Here is a 16707-nt window from a genome sequence, read left to right as displayed (position 1 = left end):
TTCCGACCAGTGATCAATCGTTCCTCGAACCGCTTAATCACTTGCTATACCGTGGAATTCACAATTCCCAACGTTTTAGCGATGGAACGATGCGAGAGATCCTTGTTCTCGTGATGAATGCGCAAGATTTTATCACGCACGGGCGGTTCATTCGACTCCATTTCCGCAGGTTTTGATCACAGGACTTTAAAATTGCAGGATGTAAACAATGCACTATGAACTAAATTCTCCAAAATTTTCATAAAATTCTACCCAACGGTTACAAAGTTAGAGCAATTTCATAGGGTGGCAATTTTATCGTAGACACCCTTTGCTCAGCATCAACTACGGACTTCGGAAGAATCGATAAGAACTTAAATTTTAATCTAAGTAGAATGCTACTCATTCATTTAACAATGCTGAATAAGCTTTTAGGAGCCTGGAACTTTTGGTTACTTGGATCATTAGTCACTTAACTTATCCTTTTATCACAAAATGTTCGTTTTTGCGGGTTTTATACAATATTTTCGAAGAGATGGAAAACTCCCAACTTTTTTCAGAAAAAGTTTTTTAAAATGTTGATTTTGAGTACAATTGATCCCTAATATATGGGCACAAATGATCCCGGTATATTCTTCTTCTCAATGGATCGTGGTCATTGCTGATAACGAGATTACTAATATTTATCCAATAGCTAGTATTCATCCATTAATTATCTGAAGAAAAGGGCTAAAATAATTGATTTTCTCTTGTTTTTAAAAAAATTGCGCCCGTAAGTATGCAATGTCATAAGGGTTGAGAATAAGCTATAGAATTTTTTTTCTGACATTTATAGATTGTGAAATGAGAACAAACATGAGCCTAGCTAGCCACCAAGAAATATTTTGTTTTACTTGCAAAAAAGTGACCCATGCTTGTGTAAAATTATGTGGGTGCTGTATCAATTATGGGTCATATTTATTTTGCAAAATATCATTGATATTTGGCGTTTTATTCGCTCAGTTTCTTTTGGAAAATATATACAGTCCTTTGTGTTTATATGAGACCAATGTATTTTATTGGAATCTTTGAAATTCCCGCATGAGGGGCTTAACGGTTTAAGGTGTCAAGCTTACATCATTAGAACTTTATGCAATAGTTCAACAGATAATAGTTAACGTATGATAAAAACTATTCAAACAGGAATATTATTGCTATCAAGCGCACCCAAAATATGTTCAATGCATTTTGATCATTGCATCATTATCAACAATATAAAAAAAATAATATGAGTTAGGTAGTCTTTCATTTTGTTTAGCATCAGCAGTTCATAAGTTCGGTGACTAATAACTGTGTGTGATCCATGATTGTGGGGGTACTGAATTTTTTATAATATTGATTTTTTTTGCTTTTTCTATGCTTGAAAAAGTCGATGAATACTTAGATTTAATTAAATCAAAACTGATGAAAATGACCATCACTAGTCAAAATATTCTTTAATTATATATATACAACATAGTTCATAAGCAAAAATATATTGACATTTCAACAGACCACTTAAATATAACAAAGAAATTCATTTGATCGTCCTGGTGTAAATGTATTTATGTGTTTTGCTTTTAAAACGTATTTCACTTAAACTATAGCTTGTTCGTGGAATGACAGAAAAACTTCCATTCTAGGATATATGCTACAAGGAATCTTAAGGAACTAATCATTTGCACGACTTCCACCTTTAGGTGTACCTTATCATCCTTCAAAAATAAATAATAAATGTGTAAAAATAAATGAGAGAAAAAATCGACAAAGGGAGTTTATACTGAAATAACTCTTGGTTTTAATACAACTACTGCAATTTGATAATTGTTCGAATATCTCAAGGTTCAAGGATCAAGGTTTTTTTGCATTTGGTGTTACATAACATAACATAACATTTTTTCCTGGTTATGCAGACAATTATTGTCAATTTCTAGTTCGCACTGGATAGAAAATATTAATATTTGCAAAACATTATTTTTCCGGGCAACCGTTTGTTTTTAGAATTGAAAAGGTTTTATAAAAATAGTATTTGTCGTGGTTTACATTTTCAATTAGTTAATAAACCAATTTCATTCTATTTATTGTCAGTATGTTGTTATTACTAGGTGCTTATAAAACAATGATCAGAAACTTTATGGAAAACCCCATTCTTCGAAGATATTAACATTTAGGGCATATTTGTAAGGTCACAAAGATGAAATTGTCTGAAAGCTGGCAGTTTCCAGTAATTTCCTCTCATGTATGGGTTTGCTTCGATCGATTTACAAGTCGACCTTCACCTTAGGGAGCTCGTTATTTTGTTTGGTTGAATTTTGTCGTATAATCATATGTTATGTTCGAGTATGTATTATTAAATATAACACACCTGTACCGCCAAATTATGCAGCACTGTTCATTTTTACATTTGTGGCTCTCCGTTGGTGCAAATATTACCTGAATCGTACTGGAAAAGCTTCCTAATTGTGGTAAAACAAACAAAACGCTGAGACATGTGCATTGTAGAATTCTTTTGAAGTGATTAAAAATGTCCTATAAATACCTCTTGGAAACGGGAAACGAATGCTTTTATTTATGGTAAGTTCGTTCTAAAATTATTTTTTTTATCATAAATATCTACAAAATCCGAATTCAAACAAATTCTACCCCTCAGCTCAAGCAATGCAATCTCGATGTTCAAAGAAATGCATTTGATGTCTACCAATATATCTGGCCAATTCTAAATCAAAAACAATCCCTCGATGGAAATGAAGTGAATCTATCTGTGTGTGCTCACTTCAATACAGCTTAACTGTAGGCAACCATCATCATCGACAAATGCATCTGAAAGCCTTGCCCTGGCTAGGACTCCGTCAAGAATCCAAAGGAACAAGAAGAAGAACAAGGGAATGCTGGCTGGTCCATCAAAGAGGGAATCCCGGAGAAATGCAATCGGAAATTTTATTTGCAAGGAAATTAGATCGATTTGTTCCGTCTCGTTTCCCGCACTTTCCTCCTACTTATGCTGGTGCGGTTTTCATTGACTGCTGGGAAAATGGGGCTTTAAGTACGGGAAGTTGTAAGTGCGACCAGATTGTGGAATGTGATTTGAGTATGTCGATTGAAGTTTCTCGGAAGAGATGTAGATGTAGATGACACCACTGATTTCTCTCCCCGGATGAATCGATTGACTAAAATGTTGGTTTGCATGTTTGTTTATCTGGGGCTCAGGAATTCCGACCAATTTGCCAAAAGGTTCAAAGCATATGTTCGCTTCTTTGAACTGTTGCACTTTGACCAATCATCGTGGTCGTCGTAGTCTTCAGCAAAGTTCTGCATCGGATGGCATTTTGAAGGGTGATTTTTAATTAAATTTTATCCTTTTCCATTCTCATTGTACAAAGGTATCTTTCTTGCTGCATTTGGTACCTAGCAAATTCAATTCAAGTAGTTTGGACTATGCATTTCAATAACATTCCGGAAAAACCAACAAATGAATTGAATTACCATTTTGTTGTACCTACCAGAAACGGAAACCAGGTGCAATCGCTAACCCATTTTGCCAATTTGCAATGTGCATATCCCTAAAGTGTTGTGTGATATTTACAGTAGCTTGCCTTTCCTATTTTTGGTGAAACACTGCAACTGTTGACCCAAAGATTTTCATCCAATGGCTACAAACTGGATACATTGTGTGGACTAATGCTGGTGACACAATTTTTAATTTTTTTTTTCAAATCTTAGCCCGCTAATTCTTATGCAACTGTAACGGTCTAGAAAGACTCCAATTTTCTATTTATGTTGACCAAAACATCAAACATTGTTTTGATTCGTTTCTGTATCGTTTTTTTTTTTAGTAGGCTGTGACTGTTTATGACGGGTGTGTTTGTTTTTGCTTCAAATTTTTGCTCCCTTAAAAGCAAGTTAACTGGTTTTGGGAAAAAGTGGTAGAAATTTTGACACTTGTAGCACATTTTGAAAATTATACCATGCAAAAATGTTTTCTAGGTCTTTGGGCGTTGTATTTTTTACAGCACTGTTTCTATTTTAGTCGTATGTGATAGAAATATTTCTATTTTTGCATCACAGCATGCGAATAAAGACCACGTGTTGTAAAAATACTTGAAGGCCGCAGATGTAGAGAATGTTTTTGCATGGTAAAGTTTTCAAAATATGCTAAAAGTGTCAAAATTTCTACCACTTTTTTCCAACACGAGTTAACTTGCTCTAAATAAATGTAATTTTTGGAAATAATTGTTGTTTCTGCTAAGCAGAGTAATCCTATTCATGTCGGTGCCAAAAACCCTAAATGGTGCAAGTAATGTCTGTCCAAGGGTTCTTCCGAGTTATCAGACATGAACTTACGCTCCGAGGGTGTACGTCGGTCAGTCAAGCAGCAGGTTTACGAATGTGCGCGAATCAAGCAACAGTAGTTCCCTCTTAGCAGATTGCAGTCCAGCGGTACGACAGCAAAGGTCGAATCTGCATTCGATGGATACCCGAAGGACAATTCGAGCTTGAAGCAAAATCCGTTTGAAAGTCCCAAAGCTTCGTCATAAATTTGCAACAAGTTCTTCAGGTGTCTAAATTTTAGGTTCTAGATCAATGAAGTAAATTAGTTAATTGATTTCAATTTTGCAGAACTGAAGCGATAGAGATTTTCTAAAATTTAAGTTTCGTTCTCATAAGAAACATCCATCCCAGTGCTCATTATAACCTAGAAGAGATAAGGGCATAATGGTAACCTTAAGAAGAACGTTTGTTTAACCATAGAAGACAGCTATAATATATAAGTAGCTCCATTGTTTCGTGATCAAACACTCAAAAAGTCTATTTTCTAATGAGCTATAACTTGAAAAAGTAGATAAAAACGTTTGAAAATGCTTTTTAAAATTTTTTAATGAAAGCTGAAAATCAGTCACTGTAGGGGCATAACGAGAACTTCTCCTGGGGCAGTATAAGCGCTATTATTCGGGGCACGATGAGCGTTTTATGCCGTAGAATCTAGCAGTGAATTCAACTCGATTCAGTCAACTGACTTTAGCCTCTTGGTAAGGTGTCGAAAAGATAATCAGAAGACTCGAGTTCGATTCCTGGTCGAGGTGTTTTTTTTTCATTTACCATTTATGATCGATAAATTTTGCACTAAACTTTGCACTAAACTGCACTTTATCAAACAAACCAATAACAAAATAATGAAAATATCATTCAATAATGATATGGAAGAACGATGGATTCAATCATGTTAGCAAATTTGCCCATAATATTCTGCCACAACTGCTAGACACTAAAATTCATAATACATACAACAATTTTTTTAAGATTCATTTTTAAAATTATTTTAATTCTCATTGTGAACAATTAATTGAAAGTAGTAGTAATAAAAATATCTTTTGTTACGAATTACGAACGCTTCTCCTGTATTTCACCTGTATTCTAAAAGTTCGCATTTCGCAACTAATTTTTACAACAACTACATAACATACATCATTTTAGACAAACAACTTTTTATTTGCCAACTAGAAAAGAACCGGAGAATAAGTTTTTTTCTTCAAGCTTACTGAAGGAAAAGGTTGAAATGTAAAGAAAACCTGGAAAATGACATATTTAAGTGACAAAAATGACAAAAATGACAAAAATGACAAAAATGACAAAAATGACAAAAATGACAAAAATGACAAAAATGACAAAAATGACAAAAATGACAAAAATGACAAAAATGACAAAAATGACAAAAATGACAAAAATGACAAAAATGACAAAAATGACAAAAATGACAAAAATGACAAAAATGACAAAAATGACAAAAATGACAAAAATGACAAAAATGACAAAAATGACAAAAATGACAAAAATGACAAAAATGACAAAAATGACAAAAATGACAAAAATGACAAAAATGACAAAAATGACAAAAATGACAAAAATGACAAAAATGACAAAAATGACAAAAATGACAAAAATGACAAAAATGACAAAAATGACAAAAATGACAAAAATGACAAAAATGACAAAAATGACAAAAATGACAAAAATGACAAAAATGACAAAAATGACAAAAATGACAAAAATGACAAAAATGACAAAAATGACAAAAATGACAAAAATGACAAAAATGACAAAAATGACAAAAATGACAAAAATGACAAAAATGACAAAAATGACAAAAATGACAAAAATGACAAAAATGACAAAAATGACAAAAATGACAAAAATGACAAAAATGACAAAAATGACAAAAATGACAAAAATGACAAAAATGACAAAAATGACAAAAATGACAAAAATGACAAAAATGACAAAAATGACAAAAATGACAAAAATGACAAAAATGACAAAAATGACAAAAATGACAAAAATGACAAAAATGACAAAAATGACAAAAATGACAAAAATGACAAAAATGACAAAAATGACAAAAATGACAAAAATGACAAAAATGACAAAAATGACAAAAATGACAAAAATGACAAAAATGACAAAAATGACAAAAATGACAAAAATGACAAAAATGACAAAAATGACAAAAATGACAAAAATGACAAAAATGACAAAAATGACAAAAATGACAAAAATGACAAAAATGACAAAAATGACAAAAATGACAAAAATGACAAAAATGACAAAAATGACAAAAATGACAAAAATGACAAAAATGACAAAAATGACAAAAATGACAAAAATGACAAAAATGACAAAAATGACAAAAATGACAAAAATGACAAAAATGACAAAAATGACAAAAATGACAAAAATGACAAAAATGACAAAAATGACAAAAATGACAAAAATGACAAAAATGACAAAAATGACAAAAATGACAAAAATGACAAAAATGACAAAAATGACAAAAATGACAAAAATGACAAAAATGACAAAAATGACAAAAATGACAAAAATGACAAAAATGACAAAAATGACAAAAATGACAAAAATGACAAAAATGACAAAAATGACAAAAATGACAAAAATGACAAAAATGACAAAAATGACAAAAATGACAAAAATGACAAAAATGACAAAAATGACAAAAATGACAAAAATGACAAAAATGACAAAAATGACAAAAATGACAAAAATGACAAAAATGACAAAAAATGACAAAAATGACAAAAATGACAAAAATGACAAAAATGACAAAAATGACAAAAATGACAAAAATGACGAAAATGACAAAAATGACAAAAATGACAAAAATGACAAAAATGACAAAAATGACAAAAATGACAAAAATGACAAAAATGACAAAAATGACAAAAATGACAAAAATGACAAAAATGACAAAAATGACAAAAATGACAAAAATGACAAAAATGACAAAAATGACAAAAATGACAAAAATGACAAAAATGACAAAAATGACAAAAATGACAAAAATGACAAAAATGACAAAAATGACAAAAATGACAAAAATGACAAAAATGACAAAAATGACAAAAATGACAAAAATGACAAAAATGACAAAAATGACAAAAATGACAAAAATGACAAAAATGACAAAAATGACAAAAATGACAAAAATGACAAAAATGACAAAAATGACAAAAATGACAAAAATGACAAAAATGACAAAAATGACAAAAATGACAAAAATGACAAAAATGACAAAAATGACAAAAATGACAAAAATGACAAAAATGACAAAAATGACAAAAATGACAAAAATGACAAAAATGACAAAAATGACAAAAATGACAAAAATGACAAAAATGACAAAAATGACAAAAATGACAAAAATGACAAAAATGACAAAAATGACAAAAATGACAAAAATGACAAAAATGACAAAAATGACAAAAATTACAAAAATGACAAAAATGACAAAAATGACAAAAATGACAAAAATGACAAAAATGACAAAAATGACAAAAATGACAAAAATGACAAAAATGACAAAAATGACAAAAATGACAAAAATGACAAAAATGACAAAAATGACAAAAATGACAAAAATGACAAAAATGACAAAAATTACAAAAATTACAAAAATGACAAAAATGACAAAAATGACAAAAATGACAAAAATGACAAAAATGACAAAAATGACAAAAATGACAAAAATGACAAAAATGACAAAAATGACAAAAATGACAAAAATGACAAAAATGACAAAAATGACAAAAATGACAAAAATGACAAAAATGACAAAAATGACAAAAATGACAAAAATGAAAAAAATGACAAAAATGACAAAAATGACAAAAATGACAAAAATGACAAAAATGACAAAAATGACAAAAATGACAAAAATGACAAAAATGACAAAAATGACAAAAATGACAAAAATGACAAAAATGACAAAAATGACAAAAATGACAAAAATGACAAAAATGACAAAAATGACAAAAATGACAAAAATGACAAAAATGACAAAAATGACAAAAATGACAAAAATGACAAAAATGACAAAAATGACAAAAATGACAAAAATGACAAAAATGACAAAAATGACAAAAATGACAAAAATGACAAAAATAAAAAAATGACAAAAATGACAAAAATGACAAAAATGACAAAAATGACAAAAATGACAAAAATGACAAAAATGACAAAAATGACAAAAATGACAAAAATGACAAAAATGACAAAAATGACAAAAATGACAAAAATGACAAAAATGACAAAAATGACAAAAATGACAAAAATGACAAAAATGACAAAAATGACAAAAATGACAAAAATGACAAAAATGACAAAAATGACAAAAATGACAAAAATGACAAAAATGACAAAAATGACAAAAATGACAAAAATGACAAAAATGACAAAAATGACAAAAATGACAAAAATGACAAAAATGACAAAAATGACAAAAATGACAAAAATGACAAAAATGACAAAAATGACAAAAATGACAAAAATGACAAAAATGACAAAAATGACAAAAATGACAAAAATGACAAAAATGACAAAAATGACAAAAATGACAAAAATGACAAAAATGACAAAAATGACAAAAATGACAAAAATGACAAAAATTACAAAAATTACAAAAATGACAAAAATGACAAAAATGACAAAAATGACAAAAATGACAAAAATGACAAAAATGACAAAAATGACAAAAATGACAAAAATGACAAAAATGACAAAAATGACAAAAATGACAAAAATAACAAAAATTACAAAAATTACAAAAATTACAAAAATTACAAAGATTACAAAAATTACAAAAATTACAAAAATTACAAAAATTACAAAAATGACAAAAATGACAAAAATGACAAAAATGACAAAAATGACAAAAATGACAAAAATGACAAAAATGACAAAAATGACAAAAATGACAAAAATGACAAAAATGACAAAAATGACAAAAATGACAAAAATGACAAAAATGACAAAAATGACAAAAATGACAAAAATGACAAAAATGACAAAAATGACAAAAATGACAAAAATGACAAAAATGACAAAAATGACAAAAATGACAAAAATGACAAAAATGACAAAAATGAAAAAAATGACAAAAATGACAAAAATGACAAAAATGACAAAAATGACAAAAATGACAAAAATGACAAAAATGACAAAAATGACAAAAATGACAAAAATGACAAAAATGACAAAAATGACAAAAATGACAAAAATGACAAAAATGACAAAAATGACAAAAATGACAAAAATGACAAAAATGACAAAAATGACAAAAATGACAAAAATGACAAAAATGACAAAAATGACAAAAATGACAAAAATGACAAAAATGACAAAAATGACAAAAATGACAAAAATGACAAAAATGACAAAAATGACAAAAATTACAAAAATTACAAAAATTACAAAAATTACAAAAATTACAAAAATTACAAAAATTACAAAAATTACAAAAATTACAAAAATTACAAAAATGACAAAAATGACAAAAATGACAAAAATGACAAAAATGACAAAAATAAAAAAATGACAAAAATGACAAAAATAAAAAAATGACAAAAATGACAAAAATGACAAAAATGACAAAAATGACAAAAATGACAAAAATGACAAAAATGACAAAAATGACAAAAATGACAAAAATGACAAAAATGACAAAAATGACAAAAATGACAAAAATGACAAAAATGACAAAAATGACAAAAATGACAAAAATGACAAAAATGACAAAAATGACAAAAATGACAAAAATGACAAAAATGACAAAAATGACAAAAATGACCAAAATGACAAAAATGACAAAAATGACAAAAATGACAAAAATGACAAAAATGACAAAAATGACAAAAATGACAAAAATGACAAAAATGACAAAAATGACAAAAATGACAAAAATGACAAAAATGACAAAAATGACAAAAATGACAAAAATGACAAAAATGACAAAAATGACAAAAATGACAAAAATGACAAAAATGACAAAAATGACAAAAATGACAAAAATGACAAAAATGACAAAAATGACAAAAATGACAAAAATGACAAAAATGACAAAAATGACAAAAATGACAAAAATGATAAAAATGACAAAAATGACAAAAATGACAAAAATGACAAAAATGACAAAAATGACAAAAATGACAAAAATGACAAAAATGACAAAAATGACAAAAATGACAAAAATGACAAAAATGACAAAAATGACAAAAATGACAAAAATGAAAAAAATGACAAAATGACAAAAATGACAAAAATGACAAAAATGACAAAAATGACAAAAATGACAAAAATGACAAAAATGACAAAAATGACAAAAATGACAAAAATGACAAAAATGACAAAAATGACAAAAATGACAAAAATGACAAAAATGACAAAAATGACAAAAATGACAAAAATGACAAAAATGACAAAAATGACAAAAATGACAAAAATGACAAAAATGACAAAAATGACAAAAATGACAAAAATGACAAAAATGACAAAAATGACAAAAATGACAAAAATGACAAAAATGACAAAAATGACAAAAATGACAAAAATGACAAAAATGACAAAAATGACAAAAATGACAAAAATGACAAAAATGACAAAAATGACAAAAATGACAAAAATGACAAAAATGACAAAAATGACAAAAAATGACAAAAATGACAAAAATGACAAAAATGACAAAAATGACAAAAATGACAAAAATGACAAAAATGACAAAAATGACAAAAATGACAAAAATGACAAAAATGACAAAAATGACAAGAATGACAAAAATGACAAAAATGACAAAAATGACAAAAATGACAAAAATGACAAAAATGACAAAAATGAAAAAAATGACAAAAATGACAAAAATGACAAAAATGACAAAAATGACAAAAATGACAAAAATGACAAAAATGACAAAAATGACAAAAATGACAAAAATGACAAAAATGACAAAAATGACAAAAATGACAAAAATGACAAAAATGACAAAAATGACAAAAATGACAAAAATGACAAAAATGACAAAAATGACAAAAATGACAAAAATGACAAAAATGACAAAAATGACAAAAATGACAAAAATGACAAAAATGACAAAAATGACAAAAATGACAAAAATGACAAAAATGACAAAAATGACAAAAATGACAAAAATGACAAAAATGACAAAAATGACAAAAATGACAAAAATGACAAAAATGACAAAAATGACAAAAATGACAAAAATGTCAAAAATAACAAAAATGACAAAAATTACAAAAATGACAAAAATGACAAAAATGACAAAAATGACAAAAATGACAAAAATGACAAAAATGACAAAAATGACAAAAATGACAAAAATGACAAAAATGACAAAAATGACAAAAATGACAAAAATGACAAAAATGACAAAAATGACAAAAATGACAAAAATGACAAAAATGACAAAAATGACAAAAATGACAAAAATGACAAAAATGACAAAAATGACAAAAATGACAAAAATGACAAAAATGACAAAAATGACAAAAATGACAAAAATGACAAAAATGACAAAAATGACAAAAATGACAAAAATGACAAAAATGACTAAAATGACAAAAATGACAAAAATGACAAAAATGACAAAGATGACAAAAATGACAAAAATAAAAAAATGACAAAAATGACAAAAATGACAAAAATGACAAAAATGACAAAAACGACAAAAATGACAAAAATGACAAAAATGACAAAAATGACAAAAATGACAAAAATGACAAAAATGACAAAAATGACAAAAATGACAAAAATGACAAAAATGACAAAAATGACAAAAATGACAAAAATGACAAAAATTACAAAAATTACAAAAATTACAAAAATTACAAAAATTACAAAAATTACAAAAATTACAAAAATTACAAAAATGACAAAAATGACAAAAATGACAAAAATGACAAAAATGACAAAAATGACAAAAATGACAAAAATGACAAAAATGACAAAAATGACAAAAATGACAAAAATGACAAAAATGACAAAAATGACAAAAATGACAAAAATGACAAAAATAACAAAAATGACAAAAATGGCAAAAATGACAAAAATGACAAAAATGACAAAAATGACAAAAATGACAAAAATGACAAAAATGACAAAAATGACAAAAATGACAAAAATGACAAAAATGACAAAAATGACAAAAATGACAAAAATGACAAAAATGACAAAAATGACAAAAATGACAAAAATGACAAAAATGACAAAAATGACAAAAATGACAAAAATGACAAAAATGACAAAAATGACAAAAATGACAAAAATGACAAAAATGACAAAAATGACAAAAATGACAAAAATGACAAAAATTACAAAAATTACAAAAATTACAAAAATTACAAAAATTACAAAAATTACAAAAATTACAAAAATTACAAAAATTACAAAAATTACAAAAATTACAAAAATTACAAAAATTACAAAAATTACAAAAATGACAAAAATGACAAAAATGACAAAAATGACAAAAATGACAAAAATGACAAAAATGACAAAAATGACAAAAATGACAAAAATGACAAAAATGACAAAAATGACAAAAATGACAAAAATGACAAAAATGACAAAAATGACAAAAATGACAAAAATGACAAAAATGACAAAAATGACAAAAATGACAAAGATGACAAAAATGACAAAAATAAAAAAATGACAAAAATGACAAAAATGACAAAAATGACAAAAATGACAAAAACGACAAAAATGACAAAAATGACAAAAATGACAAAAATGACAAAAATGACAAAAATGACAAAAATGACAAAAATGACAAAAATGACAAAAATGACAAAAATGACAAAAATGACAAAAATGACAAAAATTACAAAAATTACAAAAATTACAAAAATTACAAAAATTACAAAAATTACAAAAATTACAAAAATGACAAAAATGACAAAAATGACAAAAATGACAAAAATGACAAAAATGACAAAAATGACAAAAATGACAAAAATGACAAAAATGACAAAAATGACAAAAATGACAAAAATGACAAAAATAACAAAAATGACAAAAATGGCAAAAATGACAAAAATGACAAAAATGACAAAAATGACAAAAATGACAAAAATGACAAAAATGACAAAAATGACAAAAATGACAAAAATGACAAAAATGACAAAAATGACAAAAATGACAAAAATGACAAAAATGACAAAAATGACAAAAATGACAAAAATGACAAAAATGACAAAAATGACAAAAATGACAAAAATGACAAAAATGACAAAAATGACAAAAATGACAAAAATGACAAAAATGACAAAAATGACAAAAATGACAAAAATGACAAAAATTACAAAAATTACAAAAATTACAAAAATTACAAAAATTACAAAAATTACAAAAATTACAAAAATTACAAAAATTACAAAAATTACAAAAATTACAAAAATTACAAAAATTACAAAAATTACAAAAATTACAAAAATTACAAAAATGACAAAAATGACAAAAATGACAAAAATGACAAAAATGACAAAAATGACAAAAATGACAAAAATGACAAAAATGACAAAAATGACAAAAATGACAAAAATGACAAAAATGACAAAAATGACAAAAATGACAAAAATGACAAAAATGACAAAAATGACAAAAATGACAAAAATGACAAAAATGACAAAAATGACAAAAATGACAAAAATGACAAAAATGACAAAAATGACAAAAATGACAAAAATGACAAAAATGACAAAAATGACAAAAATGACAAAAATGACAAAAATGACAAAAATGACAAAAATGACAAAAATGACAAAAATGACAAAAATGACAAAAATGACAAAAATGACAAAAATGACAAAAATGACAAAAATGACTAAAATGACAAAAATGACAAAAATGACAAAAATGACAAAAATGACAAAAATGACAAAAATGACAAAAATGACAAAAATGACAAAAATGACAAAAATGACAAAAATGACAAAAATGACAAAAATGACAAAAATGACAAAAATGACAAAAATGACAAAAATGACAAAAATGACAAAAATGACAAAAATGACAAAAATGACAAAAATGACAAAAATGACAAAAATGACAAAAATGACAAAAATGACAAAAATGACAAAAATGACAAAAATGACAAAAATGACAAAAATGACAAAAATGACAAAAATGACAAAAATGACAAAAATGACAAAAATGACAAAAATGACAAAAATGACAAAAATGACAAAAATGACAAAAATGACAAAAATGACAAAAATGACAAAAATGACAAAAATGACAAAAATGACAAAAATGACAAAAATGACAAAAATGACAAAAATGACAAAAATGACAAAAATGACAAAAATGACAAAAATGACAAAAATGACAAAAATGACAAAAATGACAAAAATGACAAAAATGACAAAAATGACAAAAATGACAAAAATGACAAAAATGACAAAAATTACAAAAATTACAAAAATTACAAAAATTACAAAAATTACAAAAATTACAAAAATTACAAAAATTACAAAAAAGACAAAAATGACAAAAATGACAAAAATGACAAAAATGACAAAAATGACAAAAATGACAAAAATGACAAAAATGACAAAAATGACTAAAATGACAAAAATGACAAAAATGACAAAAATGACAAAAATGACAAAAATGACAAAAATGACAAAAATGACAAAAATGACAAAAATGACAAAAATGACAAAAATGACAAAAATGACAAAAATGACAAAAATGACAAAAATGACAAAAATGACAAAAATGACAAAAATGACAAAAATGACAAAAATGACAAAAATGACAAAAATGACAAAAATGACAAAAATGACAAAAATGACAAAAATGACAAAAATGACAAAAATGCCAAAAATGATAAAAATGACAAAAACGACAAAAATGACAAAAATGACAAAAATGACAAAAACGACAAAAATGACAAAAATGACAGAAATGACAAAAATTTTAGTAAAAGGATCAAATTATTGATGTTATCCCAAAAAAACCCACAGATTTTGAAAATTTCAATCGCCTTAAACTGTTCGTTTTGATTCTTTTTCAGATGATAAGAAGATTTCTTTTCTGCTGAAAAATTAATAACTATAAAATTGATCTTTATAAAATTTCTTTTGAGAAAATACATATTTCCTTCGAAAAGAGGGGTGCCCAGTTCGCCCCGAGTGCTCGTTATGCCCTTAAGTATGTTCCCTACATAGGCATTGATATAACTGCAATTTATTTCATTCATGAGGTTTGATTTAGAATCACAAAATTTACCATCGTTAGCAAATAGGAAGCTGAAAGAGCTGGCTTCAAAAGAAATTATATTTCTTTAGCCCCCTTCTTTATTCTTCTTCATTTGAATAGATTTCTCATAAAGACAGCAGTTTTATTTTTGTAAACATTATGATCCCATACTTTTTATCGCATAGCACCCTGGAATGAATATATTTAGTACAACTGCTGATCCACATAGTTTAACATACATGAAGAAGGTATAAACAGTAAGCTAAACGGCAACCATCAGCATCTTCAGCTGATAATGATTAATCTAGCCAACCGACACTAGAAACAAGCAGCAACAAAAGCATTCCGATACGTGCTGTTCAAGTAATTTCTTTGGGACCCAACAACCGGTTTCTTGAGCTGCAGAACTAGGTAGATATGTCACGACACGATATTGGTCGGTCAAAAACGAGCGGGAACCACTCCCTGATAACCAAGGCGCCGTGGCTTAGTTGGTTAAAGCGCCTGTCTAGTAAACAGGAGATCGTGAGTTCGAATCTCGCCGGAGCCTTCCCCCTTCTAAGTGGGAGTAACTTTTTTGTATAACCACTCAACACTTATTCGCGTTATCGTTATCCTACAGAATCCCGGAAATTAAAACGCAATTCTTCCTACGAGATATTTTTATAAATCAGCACACCACTCCTGGTAGCATCAATAACAAAACAGCACACGTTTGGTGTAGTCTGGGTCTGGGTCTATTTGGATGAGAGCGTAACGTGCAAAATAAATATTTTCACCTACGGCGAGTGTTTATTTTCACAAGGCTTTCTACACCTTTTCCGTTTTCTTTCAGGATGAGACGGGTGGGGGAGCAAATAAGCTAGAGGATGCGGTTGTTAATCGAGTCAGTATTTCACGTGAACGCATCTCGTCCGTTGGTGCGGGTAGAAAATTCTTCTTCTAGGAAGAGGCAGCCGACGTGTGGTATACAAAAAAGAACATAAATCAATTGATCTTCTCGCTGAATGGTTGCTGACGTTGCTGTTGCGCTACTGCTATTCGGATGCTGTTGTACCTACTGAATCTTTTTCAGAGAAAATTCGTTCACAGTACCGAAATGTTTTTTGTGTGCAAATAATCATTAGACGATTTTGTTGATCTTGTTTA

General features: G+C 27.1%; 1 non-coding gene across 1 annotated transcript; it reads left to right on the top strand.

Annotated features, from left to right (window-relative positions):
* The first annotated feature begins 16034 nt into the window (after nt 1–16034).
* Nucleotides 16035–16108, top strand: Trnat-agu (transfer RNA threonine (anticodon AGU)). Its single transcript has one exon. It is a non-coding gene; the product is annotated as a tRNA-Thr (tRNA).
* Nucleotides 16109–16707: the final 599 nt, after the last annotated feature.

The sequence above is a fragment of the Uranotaenia lowii genome, chromosome 2 (assembly GCF_029784155.1).
Source record: "Uranotaenia lowii strain MFRU-FL chromosome 2, ASM2978415v1, whole genome shotgun sequence".
Lineage (NCBI taxonomy): Eukaryota > Metazoa > Arthropoda > Insecta > Diptera > Culicidae > Uranotaenia > Uranotaenia lowii.
Note: the sequence above shows the minus strand (reverse complement) of the source record. Positions and strands in the feature narration are given on the sequence as shown.